Consider the following 13,439-nt stretch of genomic DNA (forward strand, 5'->3'; position numbering starts at 1 on the left):
ATTCACCCTCCAAATAAGGACATTTCTGGCTTTTTCAAGAGAAAGGCGCCTCTGGGGCCAGGCAGCCAGAGGGGGGCACACGAGAGAGCCCGGGGCTGGCACCCCTCCGCCCTGCCCTCCCCACACTCTCCATCTCATGAGCCACCGAGGGGCAGCGAGCAGGACCTGCCCCCTCCCGGGTACAGGCTGTGGGGCTTCGGGCAGCCAGGCCCCTCCGGCCTTCCCACTCTCTTCCAACTTCTGCCTCCTAGTTCTGCCTCTGAGTTCTGCCTCCTAGAGGTCCCGTGCCTGCCTGGAGAACAGGGGATGCTGGAGGGCACCAGGCAGGCCGGGCGGGCTCAGAGAGGTCCATCTGCTGAGGCCACCAGCATGGCCGGAGCCGCTCTACACCCCTGTCCTGATGCCCACCACCTGAGGCTGCTAGAGGCGCTCAGGCCCGCCCCCTGCCGCCTCCCCCGCCCCCAGCCCCGGGCTCTCCACCTCTTACCCTCAATCCCACAGACAGGGTTGTTGGGTGGCTGGTCCGTTCTGCCTCAGCCCTGGCCTGTGGGCGTGAAGGGAGCTCACGGCTGGCACCCGGGGCTCTGCCTTGGCGACAGGGGCACCCGGGGGCCCCGGGGAGAAGGAAGCACCCTGCAGGTCTCTGCTCAGTACTGACAAAGTGCTGGAGGGAGACACGGGGGAGGCACTGAGCGGGAGAGGGACGCCAGCTTTGTGGATCACGCAGGAGACTTGTTCTTCCATCTTGTCTGCCCGGCGCAGGGGAGCGTCACCAGCCGAGACAGGCACGCACATCATAAACCAGTTCCTCTGAGAGCCAGGCCCATGATGCTGCTGGCCTCAGTTCTCCCCTCCCGTTAGACTCCTCATTGCTGGCCAATTGTGCAACAGCAGTGCCACCAAGATGCTGTGGCTCAGGCCAGGGCAGTGCAGCTATGGGGTCTCCCGAGTTGGGATGGGACATCCCAGAGGCAAGACAGAGGTAGAGAGGGGATCTGGTCCCCAGCTCCAAGAGACTGAACCTTGATCTCAGAGCTGACCCTTGACCTGAGTCAATGAAGCCTGAAACTGGTACATGGAGCCATGATCTTAGGAATTCCACATACCTGGATCCGTTTCATGCTCTAAACCTAGACTATGGTCAGGGACTGAGCTCTAACTCCAGCCAGACACTAAGCTCCAATCCTGGCCACATACTGATCTCTTATCCTATTACCATGTCTTGATCCCTGTCATACTCTGAGCCTTGACTCTAGTTATGGACTCTGACTCTAGCACTAAGCCCTGATTCTGGTCACACACTTACCCATGAACCTAGGAACATAACAAACTTTGATCCTCATCGTGTGTGTGTGTGCGCGTGCACGTGCAACTCACTTGCCTTTTGCTCAAGGCAAGTGCTCCACTACTTTGAGCCACAGCACCACTTCTGGCTTTCTGGTGGTTCATTGGAGATGAGAGTTTCACAGACTTTCCTGCCTGGGCTGGCCTCGACCTTTAAGCCTCAGATCTCAGACTCCTGAGTAGCCACAGATACCTGGCTCCTTGTCACATTCTAGTTACACGCCAAGTTCTGATCCTGGTCACACAGATTCCCCACCCACCTACACAGTGAGCACACAGCCCGGATCCTGCGTCAGTGAGCCCTAACCCCTGTCTCTCTCTGGACCCTGATCCTCCTCATGCATGGAGCTCTGACCCAGGATGCCCAGTACAGTCCATACCTGCTGTCTTGCTCTGTCTGCTGAGCCTGGCTCTCTCTGTCCCTCCCCCAGCCCTAGCACTCCTGTCATTCCTCGGTGTCCCTCTCAGTGACTGATGACCCTGATTTAGTGGTAAGCATCATCCTCTGGACTCAGGAGCTCTTGCTCTGAAGGAGGAGGAACTCCTGGAGGGGCCCTGGGGAGGCCTGGCGGGGGAGGAGAGGCTGCTCCCTGCCCCCTGCTGCTCCCTGCCCCCCTCGCCCCGCTGCCTGTGTGTGGGAGGTAGGGGGCACAGACCTGGGGTGGCAGGTGTGAGCAAGCAGGTCTCAGACTCTGACTGCCACCCTCTCCCCTGGGACCCTGGCCTCTCCCTCCTTTGTCAATTGGGTCTTGTGCCGTCCACAGCCGGGTGGAGGCAGGGTCCCTGGAGCAGCTGAGGGGGAGCAGGCTGTTTCCCCAGGTCAGACCTGGAGCTGGGCACAGGCCCTGTCCCCTCTCCCTTTCCTGGCAGGGGGCCCTTGCCCCATACTCGTACCCTTCCTGGAAGGGGCAGGGGACCGTCAGAGGAGAGGGGAGGAGGGGCGGTGCACTTCCGCCATCCGACCAGCTCTGCCAGGCCTACGCCTGTCAGCGAGGGCAGGAGGCGGGGGCCGGGTCTCCTCGTGGGGACTCTGGGCGCCCTGTTGGTGGCATGAGGAGGAAAGTGTGTAGACGGCTGTTGGATGGCTGCTGGTGAGAAGCACCGAGCACGCCCCAGAGGCCCTCAGCAGGCCTGGCACACGGCAAGAGGTGCGCGGGCCTGGGCATCCGGTGAAGCCCACCACCCCCACGCCCAGCCCCGCCCCAAAGCCTGCTGGAGCGCAGCCTCATACCCCACGGAGGGAGGGTGGGGAGGGGGCAGCAGGAGCAAGAACCCTTCCCGCCCCTCCTGGCTGGGGGGGCAGCGTGTCCTGGCTGTTGCTCAGGCCCCTCTGGAACCCACTCCACTGCCCTGCCTCCGGCCTCCTCTTCCACAGCCTCCCCTCCCCCAGTCCCCTCTGCCCCAGGACCCTGGGTGCTGCCCAAGTGAGTGCCAGGTGGGAGGTCAGCAAGGACAGCCAGCGGGGGGGGGGCGCTCCTGTGAGCCCACAGACAACCGGGCCGCTGGGGGAGGGCTGGGCCCCACCTGCAGGGCACAGGTGGCTCCTGGGGTGGGGGGATTAGGCCCCGCCCCCAGCTCTCTGTCCTCCCTCCAAGGCCACACCCTGAGCTGAGACCCTGCCTTCCCTCGGAGGACACTGCTACACCTGGGGGCCTTGGGGGTCCCTAGCCCACCCTGCCGGTCCTCCGCAGCTCTACCCTGAACACCCCGGCTGCCATCGCAGCCTCCTTAGAGCCCACCAGGGTGGGCACTCCGTGGGGCACAGCAGCCTGGCCTCGTCCTGGGCCTTCAGCTGGAAGGTGCTCAGCCAGGTGCTCTTGGCCCGCGCACACGCCATTCCTCCCACCGGGCACATTGCTCCCTCTGCCTGGTGAGTCACTCAAGGCCAACAGGCAACCTCAGGGCTCCCAGCAGGTGTGTAGGACCCGCCCTGGCACGGAGCCCTGTCTCTGTGGGTAGGCCTGCCTGGAGAGGGGCGGTGAGGGGCGGCCCTGGGGGGAGGAGGCCCCTGGTGGTCCGTTGAGGACAGAATAGGGGCAAGGGGCAGGTCCAGCCTCCTGCCCCAGGCTGAGCGCCCCGCTGCCGCCGCCTGCCTTCTGTCCTCAGCTCTGCCGGAGGCCACCCAGCTGCTCCCGTCTGCCCCGCCAGGCACCCTGGCCAGCGGCCAGTTCCCATCCCGCCTGCCCCTCGGGACCCTGCTCTCGCCGCCTTCTCACAGGGCCGCTCTGCTCAGAAAGCCATGCCTGGCAGCGCCAGATCCACGGTTCTGCTGCGGGCTGAGCAGACAGCCTCCCCCCCCATGCCTCAGTTTCCCCACCCCTGAAAAGATAGGGGAAAGGTAAGGGCTGGGACAGAGGCCCTGAGCCACAGGTGGGCAGGCTTGGGCTTCCCTGGAGTCCAGCCTCCCACATCCCTCAGGCCTGCCTCGGCCCCGGGCTCCTGTGGGTATGGAACTCACCCAGTGCCTCAGGGCTCCCACTGAGCCTTGCCCTGGCCGTGCCTTACAAGTGGGGAAACTGAGGCCCGGCGCCAGGGCCAGCAGGTGTGGACTGAGAATAACTGGATGCATGAACAAGATCAGAGCTCCAAGGAGGCCCTGTGAGTGAGGGGGGGGTAGGCATGTGGGGAGCAGGGGGATTCCCGAGCCCCTGGGCAGCCGGACCCCCCTGCCTGCCATCGGTTTGGCAGCCCCCGCGGTGGGAGGGGCGGGGGCTTTGAGCGCTGTTCTTTCCAGCGTGTGGGGGTCAGTTCTCTTCTTCTCCCCATCCTGCCTGGGCAGAGAGGACCCCACTCAGACGCCTGTCTGGGGAGCTGGAGAGACCAGCCCCCAGGGGAACTCACCACGCCTGTGCCTGGCCGGAGCCGCTCAGCCTCCACTTCTTCCCCGCTGAAGGCTGAAGCACCGGGACAGGGCGGACCCACTTCCCAGCCTGACGTCAGTCAGCCTGCTTTTGGGCAGAGGCTGTGGGGTGGGGGCGGGGCCGTTTCTTCCCCGCCCCCAGGCCAATGTCCCCCCTCCAGCCCCCTCTGGACTGGAGGAGCGAACTGGATGTCTAGGAGGTGTGGAGGGGTGGGGGCTGGGGTCCCTGGGCTGCCTGGCAGACTGTCTGTGAGGAGAGCAGGGGCTCCCCCCCCACCCCGTCAGGGGCCTCTGGGCCAGCCTGGGGGAGGGCTGAGGGGGGCTGGGCCTGAGGTCCAGCAGGGCTCTGGTCACAGCTGCTTCCTCTGCCCCTCTTATCCTTGCCTGGTCTAGAGTGTCACAGTCATCCCATAGACCAGAGCTCAGGCTGTTGCTGCTGTGGAGGGGTGCAGTTGGCGAGGCCTCCCCGGGGGAGGCAGGCAGCCTGGGGGCACTTCATGGAGGGCCGCTGCAGGTCCAGGGTCCCTGTGGGTACTGCTGGGGCAGTGTGCAGGGCGACCTCACATTGAGTCTCAGCAGCCCCTATGGGCGCCAGCGGACCATCAGGAGCTACTGAGGGCCCTGGAAGAAGGAGGTCCGGCACTCTGGAGCAGCCTCTCAGCACCCAGACTCCCTGGAGCTGCAAGGCTGGGCCTACAGCTACCACTCTGTCCTTAGACTATAATGGGGAAACTGAGGCTTGCCCGGCTGCCTCCAGGCCAGCACTGGCTCTTGGCTCTGAGGGCTGAGGGGTTTGTGGATTCCATCTCATTTTTGTGGGGTGGGCCTGGAGGAGGTATGGTTGGGCAGGAGATGGAGACCCAGCCAGTGGGGCTCACGTTTCACAGCTTGACCTCCAGCCTGACTCCTTCTGAGATCTCAGAGTCACAGACACAGTGGACACCGTGGATCCCCAGGGAGGGGGTGACAGTTCAGGTAGAGCTCCCTCCTTGGAGGCTCTTTGTTGGGAGCCTAGGATCTTTTGGGGTAGCAGCGAAGGGGTGGACATAAACATAAACACCTTCCCCAGTTGTGGCTGGAGGGCTATCTATGGCTGGCGTCAGAGATCAGAGAATGGAGGACCACCATGACTTCATGGTGGCCACTAGTTGAGCTGACCAGGCCACCCTGGGGAGGACATAAACTCTTCCCCCTGGGGGCCAGGGTACCCCCACCCCTGGTCTTTCCATAACCCCGAGGCCCTCTCCCACAGCCCCAGTGATCCAGGGAGCGTCTGAGAGCCGGAGCTGGCAGGAGGGTGGATCCCTGGACCTTGCTTCTCCTGCTGGAGCTGAAATTCCCCGTGCTGCATTCAGAGCTCAGTCTCTGCCACTCACAGGCCGGCAGGTGCCGGGGTGATGAGGCCACAAACAGCAGAGCTTCTTGGGGTGTTGGGGAACACAGGGCCAGCAGACCCTAGTCACTGGCTGAACAGGTCCTTGTAGTACTTGTCCTGGTACCTGAGTCTCTAGCCCTCGTCTGTCTTTGGTGTCATGAGAGCATACAAACACCCTGCAGGTGCTGGCTGAGGTGCTCAGGACCCAGGATCCGGTGGGAGGAGGGTGCACAGGCCAGCCCTGCATGGACCCTAGACCTGTGGTGGGAGAGGGCAGGGGGGCATTGGAGCCTCCAGGGGAAGGGAGGCAGAGAAGGCTGAGTCCCTTCCTCAGGGTGAATGCCCATGTTTTGGACAGTGGCTAGACAGGCAGGCACCCACCACAGGCCAGGCTTGGAAAGGCCTTTCTCTGTCCCCCATGGAGCCCTGGCTTGAGCCTGGCTCCTCTCTTGCTCTGTCCCTACATGGTACGGGGACAACACCTGCCCTGCGGCACTGCAGCAGGGGACAGCTGCAGACCAAAGAAAAGGCTGCAGGGGTGCAGGCGCCAGGCTGGTCACCAGGGTGGTGAGGGAGGCCACTGTCAGGCCTGGCATTGTGTGTGAGTATGTGTGTGTGTGTGCATGTCCGGCCTGGCATTGTATATATGTGTATGTGTGTGTGTGCATGTCAGGCCTGGTGTTGTGTATGTATGTGTGTGTGTGTGTGTGTGTGTGTGCATGTCAGGCTTGATGTTGTATATGTGTGTGTGTGTGCATGTTAGGCCTGGTAGTGTGTGTGTGTGTGCATGTCAGGCTTGATGTTGTATATGTGTGTCTGTGTACATGTCAGACCTGGTAGTGTGTGTATGTGTGTGTGTACATGTCAGGCCTGGCGGTGTGTGTGTGTGTGTGTGTGTGTGTGTGTGTGTGTGTGTGTGTGTGTGTGCGTGTCAGGCCTGGGGTTGTATATGTGTGTGCAGTGGGCCTGGAGCAGGGGGACACTCTCCAGAGGGAGAGACTCCATGGATCAGGACCTCTGCAGGTAGGGGCTGGGGGTGCCCAGCTCTGGCCACTTTGGGGGAAATGACCAACCCACCCACCAGGGAGACAGCCTGGAAGCCCAGTGTGGTGTCTGCTGCAGCTAATGGCCCTGTGCAAGGAGCCTGGCTGTGGGGAGCCTGCCTGGCCCTGCCTCCAGGCCCTGTCCTGGGCCTGGAAATTGAGTCCCAGCAGGGAAGGAGGCCTGGATTGGGCATGTCAGCCCCCGGGCTGGGAGAACATGGGGTTTTCAGTGGCTCACTCAAAGGATCAGCCAGCACGTCAGTTCCCCTCCAAGTCCCCTGGGTCCTGAGGGGACTCTGCTCTTGGCGCAACTTCCTCTGAGACCAGCAGGCCATGCCTGTGGTTGTGGCCCAGGGCCAGTGCGGGGCATGCTGGGCAGGCATGGGTTTCCTAGGTAGGGGAGACGTGGGGCACAATGGCAGCTTCCTGTATGGCCCAGGCCAGGCCAGAGCTGGAGTAGAACATGTCATCCTTTCGCCTGCTGGGAGGGGTGCGTGCATGAATGCGTGTGCCTGCCTGTGGGTGCATGCCCGTGCACACGTGCACATCATGTGACAGCATCCTGGGTCTGTGTGCCGCCGTGTGCAAACATGCCTGTGCACACACGTGTACATGTTGCATGAGTGTGTATCTCTGTGGGAAGGCATGCCTGTGCATGTGTGTGCATGTTGCACACACACGTGTCTCTGTGAAAGCACACAGCGCATGCATGTGATGAATGTGTGTCTACATACATGGAGATGCGTGCTAACACACATGTGCCGTGCCTTGCATGCATGTGTGTATGTGCACCTCTGTGTGCACGCATATGCAGGTGTGCATCTATGTGTGTGTGCAAGGATGCCTGTGTGTGTGCACACATGTGTATGTATCCCTCCTGCCCCAGACTTGGGCCCCTGCTGAGTCTGGGTGCTCCACTGCCGCCCCCTCCCGCCCCCTTCCTCCCCCACCCAGCGTGCTCTCTGGGGAGAGGGAGGAGTCCAGGTCCAGCACCTCTGGAGCCCCTAGCAAGTGGGGCAGGGCAGCAGCGGGGCCACAGGGGGGGGGGGGCCAGGGCCAGGGCCCCCAGCACAGGAGCTGCCATGTCCACACTCCAGCTGCTGGGATACAAAGCAGGGCTGGATGGGAGACCCACCGGCCTGACCAGCGCTGGTGCACCTGCCCTCTGAGAGCGAGGCCTGCAGTCTGACATAGCAGCACTGTGGAGTTGGCCTGTGTGAGCTGCCCTCCACAGGACGGGCACGGGCGCTCACCTTGGGGTCCACCGTCGGAAGAGGAACTTCAGAGAGGTGAGGGCAGTTGCCCCAGTCACATGTCCGTCTGGACTTCCTAGAGCTGGGAAGCTTCTCTCTGAAGCTTTAGGACCCACAGGTCCCAGCGCACAGGGGCATTTGGGGTCCTCCTCCTCCCTGGCCACCACCACAGGCTGGCAGGGCGGCCAGCGGAGACAGAGTCAGCCTCCCGGGCCAGGCCCGCTGCGTCCCTGGCAGGGCTGGGGCTTGCTTTCCATTTCAGATGGCCCCTCGGGACCAGAGCAGCCGGGTCAGTCTGTGCCCAGCAGGCCTCAGCCGAGCCCGGGCACCGAGCTCCCAGTGACCTTGACCGCCTCGGGGCAGGAGCAGGGACGTGGGGCGTGACACAGTGCCCAGTGCTCCCTGTCGGGCAGCCGCAGCCGCGGCTCTCTTGTGCCAGGGTGGCAGCTACCCTGGGCCTACTAGGGCCAGAGCAGCCTCGGCCAGCACGGCCCAGTGCTTTGGTGTGGATGGCAGGCCTGGTGGGCGGACAGGCGGGTGGGCCCTCCGGGCAGGGTGACGCAGGGACCTGGGTCTGGGCTGCTCAGGTCCTGTGGTGCCACGGCTGTGGGATCCGGACGAGCAGCCTCTTCCCATCCGGCCAGATCCTTAGCCAGACTCGGTGATGCGCACAGCCCCACTTCCACACCTGCCTGAGGTTGGTCAGCGTCAGCCCACAGTCTGTCCCCGGCACAGACTCCGCCCCCACTGTCCTCCCTCCCCTCCCTGTCTCCTCCCTACCCCTTCCTTCCCCCCTCCCTCCCCCTGTGCCCTGGGGGCCATTAGGTCCTCAAGAGCTCTGTTGGGCAACAGACCTCGGTGGGGACTTATCTTTCCCACCTGGAAAGAAGAAAGAAGATGCCTCAAGCGAAGGATGAGAGATCAGCCCAGAACTAGACTTCGCATTGTGTGACCAAGGTCAGGGCTCAGACTGAGACTAGAAGAATCAAGGCCCAGTATGCCAGGATCAGTCCCAGATCAGAGTTCTGTGTGTGACAAGAATCTCGGCTCCTTCTCTTGTTAGAGCCACCATTTGATACCTGTATTTCTTAAGAGAGAGGCTCCGGGACCCTTCCTGTCACCTCCGAGCCCTTCCTGTCCCACCCCAAGGAGCACTCTCTTTCTCATGAAGAAGGAGTTTTGAGTTCCTCCCCCTTCCTCCTCCCTGCATTGCAGGGGTCTGGGACCGGCAGGGCCTGTCCAGTCTGTCTGTCCAGGCCCAACAAACTTCCTGCTTATGAGGTGAGCCAGGAGGACAGAGGGCAGGCAGGCTGGAGGCCAGCAGTGGCTGACGCTGGGGAAGGAGCGAGAACTGGCTGGGAGATGCGTCTCTGGCCTGTCAGTGCCCGTAGTGAAGGCTCCTTTTGATGGCCAGCCACCTCTGCCCACAAAAGACAACTTCTGGGCAGTCAAACCTCGGTGGCTTGTGTACATCGCGACCTTGCTTGAAATCTGTGATGAGCCTCTTCCCTCTAAACACCCCCACAGAGTCCTCAAGGTCACTAGAGAACAGCTGTCCCGGGCCCCCCAAAATATGCTGGCCACACGTGCCAGCCTGGAGATGGGATTGAGATGGAAAGCAGGAAAATGAAATACTCTGCAGTTATTATTAACTTGAAAATATATATGTGAATGCGGAGACATTCTCTGGCCCCCGGTGAGCTCACCTGTACTCTGGTGGTCAGGACTGGTGGCGATGGGGAGGAGGACCTGGATGTTCAGGGAGGCTGGTCCTTCCTCGTGTCCCAGCCGGGCATAGGTCCTCCCACGCCCCAGGCAGCCGGCCCAGTGGCCCAGTGTAGCTGAAATCGGATCGGGGTGAGTCTTGAGTCCTAATTTTCTGGTGGGAACCCAAGGCTAGAGGTGTGGGCATCACCAAGTCCCAGAAGGACTGAGAACAAGGATGTCCTGCCCTCTTGGACTGTGGCCCTGGGCTCCCTCACCTCTCAACTGGGTGACTACAGGCCTGGCCCTGAGCCATCCGGATATGTGCTAACCTGCGTGTCATGCTAGCCGGGTGGCCCAGGAGCCAGTCCCTGAGCCCACAGGGATCCAGTCCCACCACAGCCAGCTGTAGCTTGAGCTGAGCCATGAGACCAGGCTGTGTGGAGCACCCCTGATGGGCCCACTCCAGGATGCAGCCCCTTCCCATAGGATACAGGTGGAGCCTGCTGGACTCTTGGATCTGATGGGGGCAGCCCCTGTCCTGGGTATCCTGAGCTGACAAAGGAGGCTCTCACGGGGATGACAGACTCAGTCCAGCTGCCCCTAACGAGAGGCAGGTCACGCAGCCTCCTGTGCCTCAGTTTCTTGTCATACATGATAAGGAGGACAGCAAAGTCTGGGGCTGTGTGTGGGGGGTAGAGATGACAGTTTGTTCATACTGCGTGGATCACCTGGACCAGGTGCTCACCCTCCCGGCTGCCTCTGCCCATGGCAGGTGCCTGACTTGGCCTGGGAGCGGCCTGCGGGCTGCCCAGGTCCAGTGCGTTCACAGGGCCCCGGAGACGCTGCTATGCAGCAGATGCAGACAACGGTCCCTGAGTCTCCACACGATCGATGTCTGGGGGAACTGGGTGACCCCCGCCGACTTCCCAGATGCCAGTCAGACACACAGAAACCGGCCAGTGCTGCCTTCCAATTGGCCATCCATCCATCCATCCATCCATCCATCCATCCATCCATCCATCCATCCATCCATCCATTCGTCCGTCCAAGGACAAGCAGGCTCTCCTGACGGCAAGCCTTGTAGATAATTATTTTTCTCTCTGTAAACTCAGCAGGACTCAAATCCCCCGTAAATCCTCCTGCCTGGGCCTGGGCCTCATCTCCGGAGCAGGTTTGTTTAAGGCAGCTGACACCTCTCGGGTCAACCAGGCTGTTTATGCAGATGCGGGCGAGAAACTGGGGGACAGGAAGAGGCCTCCAGGGAGCCCCTCCACCCCGTCCTCAGGAGCCTATCCCCAGCCCTGTCTCCGGCTCTCAGGTGAGGCCCCCGGAGTCACCCAGGGCCAGGAGCAGAGTGGCGATGAGGAGGCCCCAGGCCTTCCGGTCCCCGCTGGCGGGAGGAGGGAGCCCAGCAGGCTCCTTGGCGGAGGTATGGTGTCCAGCGTTATCTGCCCAGCCCAGCCTAGCGCTTGGCCGCAGGGCAGGCCACACAGGGCGTGGCCCAGGGGACTCAGGTTGTCACAAGGGTGACATACAGCACAGATGAGCATCCCGGACCATCACGCACAAGGGTCTGGGCTCCTCCCTGCAGGCAGTAGAGAGCTACGGCAGGTCCTAGAGCAAAGGTTTCTGAGGCTTTGCAGGGTTTTTTCTTCACAGGGTGGTGGTGGTGGTGGTGGTGGTGGTGGTATATGGCTCCTTCTGGCCAGTCACAGATCATGTTTGCTCCCTGCTGGCCAATGGCTGGTTAGGGTGGGCAAGCTCAAACTGATTTGTGCCAATGAGAGGAGATCAGAGAGACTTGCCGATAGGTTCTGTGCTCATTTGTCCGCTGGTTGCCAGGCAGCCCTCTTGTGACCAGGAGGGTAAGGCAGGTGGGGGGAGATGCTCAGGGCAGCGGGGTTGGAGCCCGGCTGTCCTGTGCGGGAGCTGGCATCCTTCTGGACTTCTGAGGCCATGCATCCGCTTTGGGGAGATCAGTGGAGTTCAGGTTTCTGTCAGCCCTTGCTTCCTAAGATGTCCCTTCTCCTCGTAGCCCCGGAACATCTTCCTGCAACTTAAATCCCACTGACTGCTTCCTGCAGACGGCTGTTAGGGGCATCAACCCCTTTTGGTGGCAGTCTAGTGCTCCTCAGTATCCTGCAGGGCCTGGAGACTTGTGACCCCCACGGTGTCCCCAGCCCTGACTCGGGGCCCCGTGCTGTGCCCCCTGGCCCAGGGGTGCCCCTTCCTCAGGCTGTGCCGGCTCCCCTCATCTCAGGAGAGCCCCACCCAGATGCGACCCGAGTCTAGCTGGACAGGATCACCGGCGCCATGCCGAAGCAACGCGGCATGACCCAGGGAGAGTGTGGGTCTGCCACGTGTCCTCGCAGGGCAGTTGGGGTGGCCTGGGGACCATGACAAAGGTTTGGTCACCGCGTCACTGCGGTCTGGACTCGAGGTGCTGGGGTCCTGAGAGGTGGTGCACCGAGGACAGGTTCTGACGGGAAGCCCTGCCCACCCGCGTGTTCACAGGGCCGGCGTCCCGCGTGGCCATCTCCCGCGTCTGTGCCCTGAGCCGCAGAGGCCCCTCCACCCTCCCGCCCTCGCTCAGGAAGTGTTCCCATACACAAACCCCGATGCTCAGTGCACCGAAGGCCAACTCCTCCGTCTACCTCCAAACAAGATCCGGGGCCACTGAACGGTGACCCCCGCTTCCCCTGTCCCCCGGCGATCTGTTAGTCTCAGCACCTCGGCCTGTTCCGGACAGTTTGTATAAATGGAGTCGGATGACTTGGTGTGTTTGGTGTCTGGATTCCTTCACCGGGCTGTCACACTGCAGCGAGTGGCAGACAAACTCCTTTTTACGGTGGATGACACTGTGTGTGTGTGTGTGTGCGTGTGCACGCCTGTGTGTGCATGGGTACCTGGGCCCTGGGGTTTTCCTGCTGGTTTTGCAGGCAGGGGTCCAGGGCCAAGATTCCCATGGACTCCCTTCTCACGCTGACCGCCGTCCTGGTCACTTGTCCTCACCACAGCTTCCCAGTTTGTGACTGCTCCCGCCCCTTTGGGGCCAGAGGCACCCACACAGCCACCCCGGCGCGCCAGCGTAGCCCGGCCCGGGACACGGCACTTCTTGGCATCTGAGCACGCAGGATGTGTCTCGCTGATCCTTGTGAACGCACAGGTGGGTTTAGAACTTGCGTGGACTTCCCCAGGGGTTTGGTTTATAGGAAGAAACCTGCTCATCAAAAGGAGTAACTGCTGGTTGGGCACTTCAACTCCTGCCTGTAATCTTAGCTACTTAGGAGGCTGAAATCTGAGGATTTCAAAGCCAGCCGGGGCAAGACATTCCATAAGACTCTTATCTCTAATTAAACACTCAAAAGCTGGAAGTGAAGCTGTGGCTCCAGTGGTAGAGCGCTAGCCTTGAGCAAAAGAACTCAGAGATGGTGCCCAGGCCCTGAGTTCAAGCCCCAGTGCACATGTACACACACACACACACACACACACACACACACACACACACACGCAGCAAGTGTAAGAAGGTTCTGCCCGCTGAGCCCCGCTGCTGGACACTGCCAGGGCCTGGGGTCGGGAGCTCAGCCTGCCACTGGAGTGCATGGGGGCTCTGTGTGCCGGGCAGCAGCCCCTGTGAGGGCTGGGGGAGGATGGGGGTGCCACGGTGGACCCAGGGGAGGTGGGCTGCTCCAAGCCGGCCCTCCTGTGCCTCGTAAACGCAAGGAACATTCCCCAAAAGGACTGCTTCTTTCTTTCCGTTTTTGTGTTTTGTTTGGGATGGGCTCTCACGCCGTAGCCCGGGCTGGCCTTGAGCCCGTAACCCTCCCCCAGCCGGGCCTGGCCGGGCCTTAGATGCT

This window comes from Dipodomys spectabilis, unplaced genomic scaffold (assembly GCF_019054845.1).
Source record: "Dipodomys spectabilis isolate Male_0828 unplaced genomic scaffold, ASM1905484v1 ptg000264l, whole genome shotgun sequence".
Lineage (NCBI taxonomy): Eukaryota > Metazoa > Chordata > Mammalia > Rodentia > Heteromyidae > Dipodomys > Dipodomys spectabilis.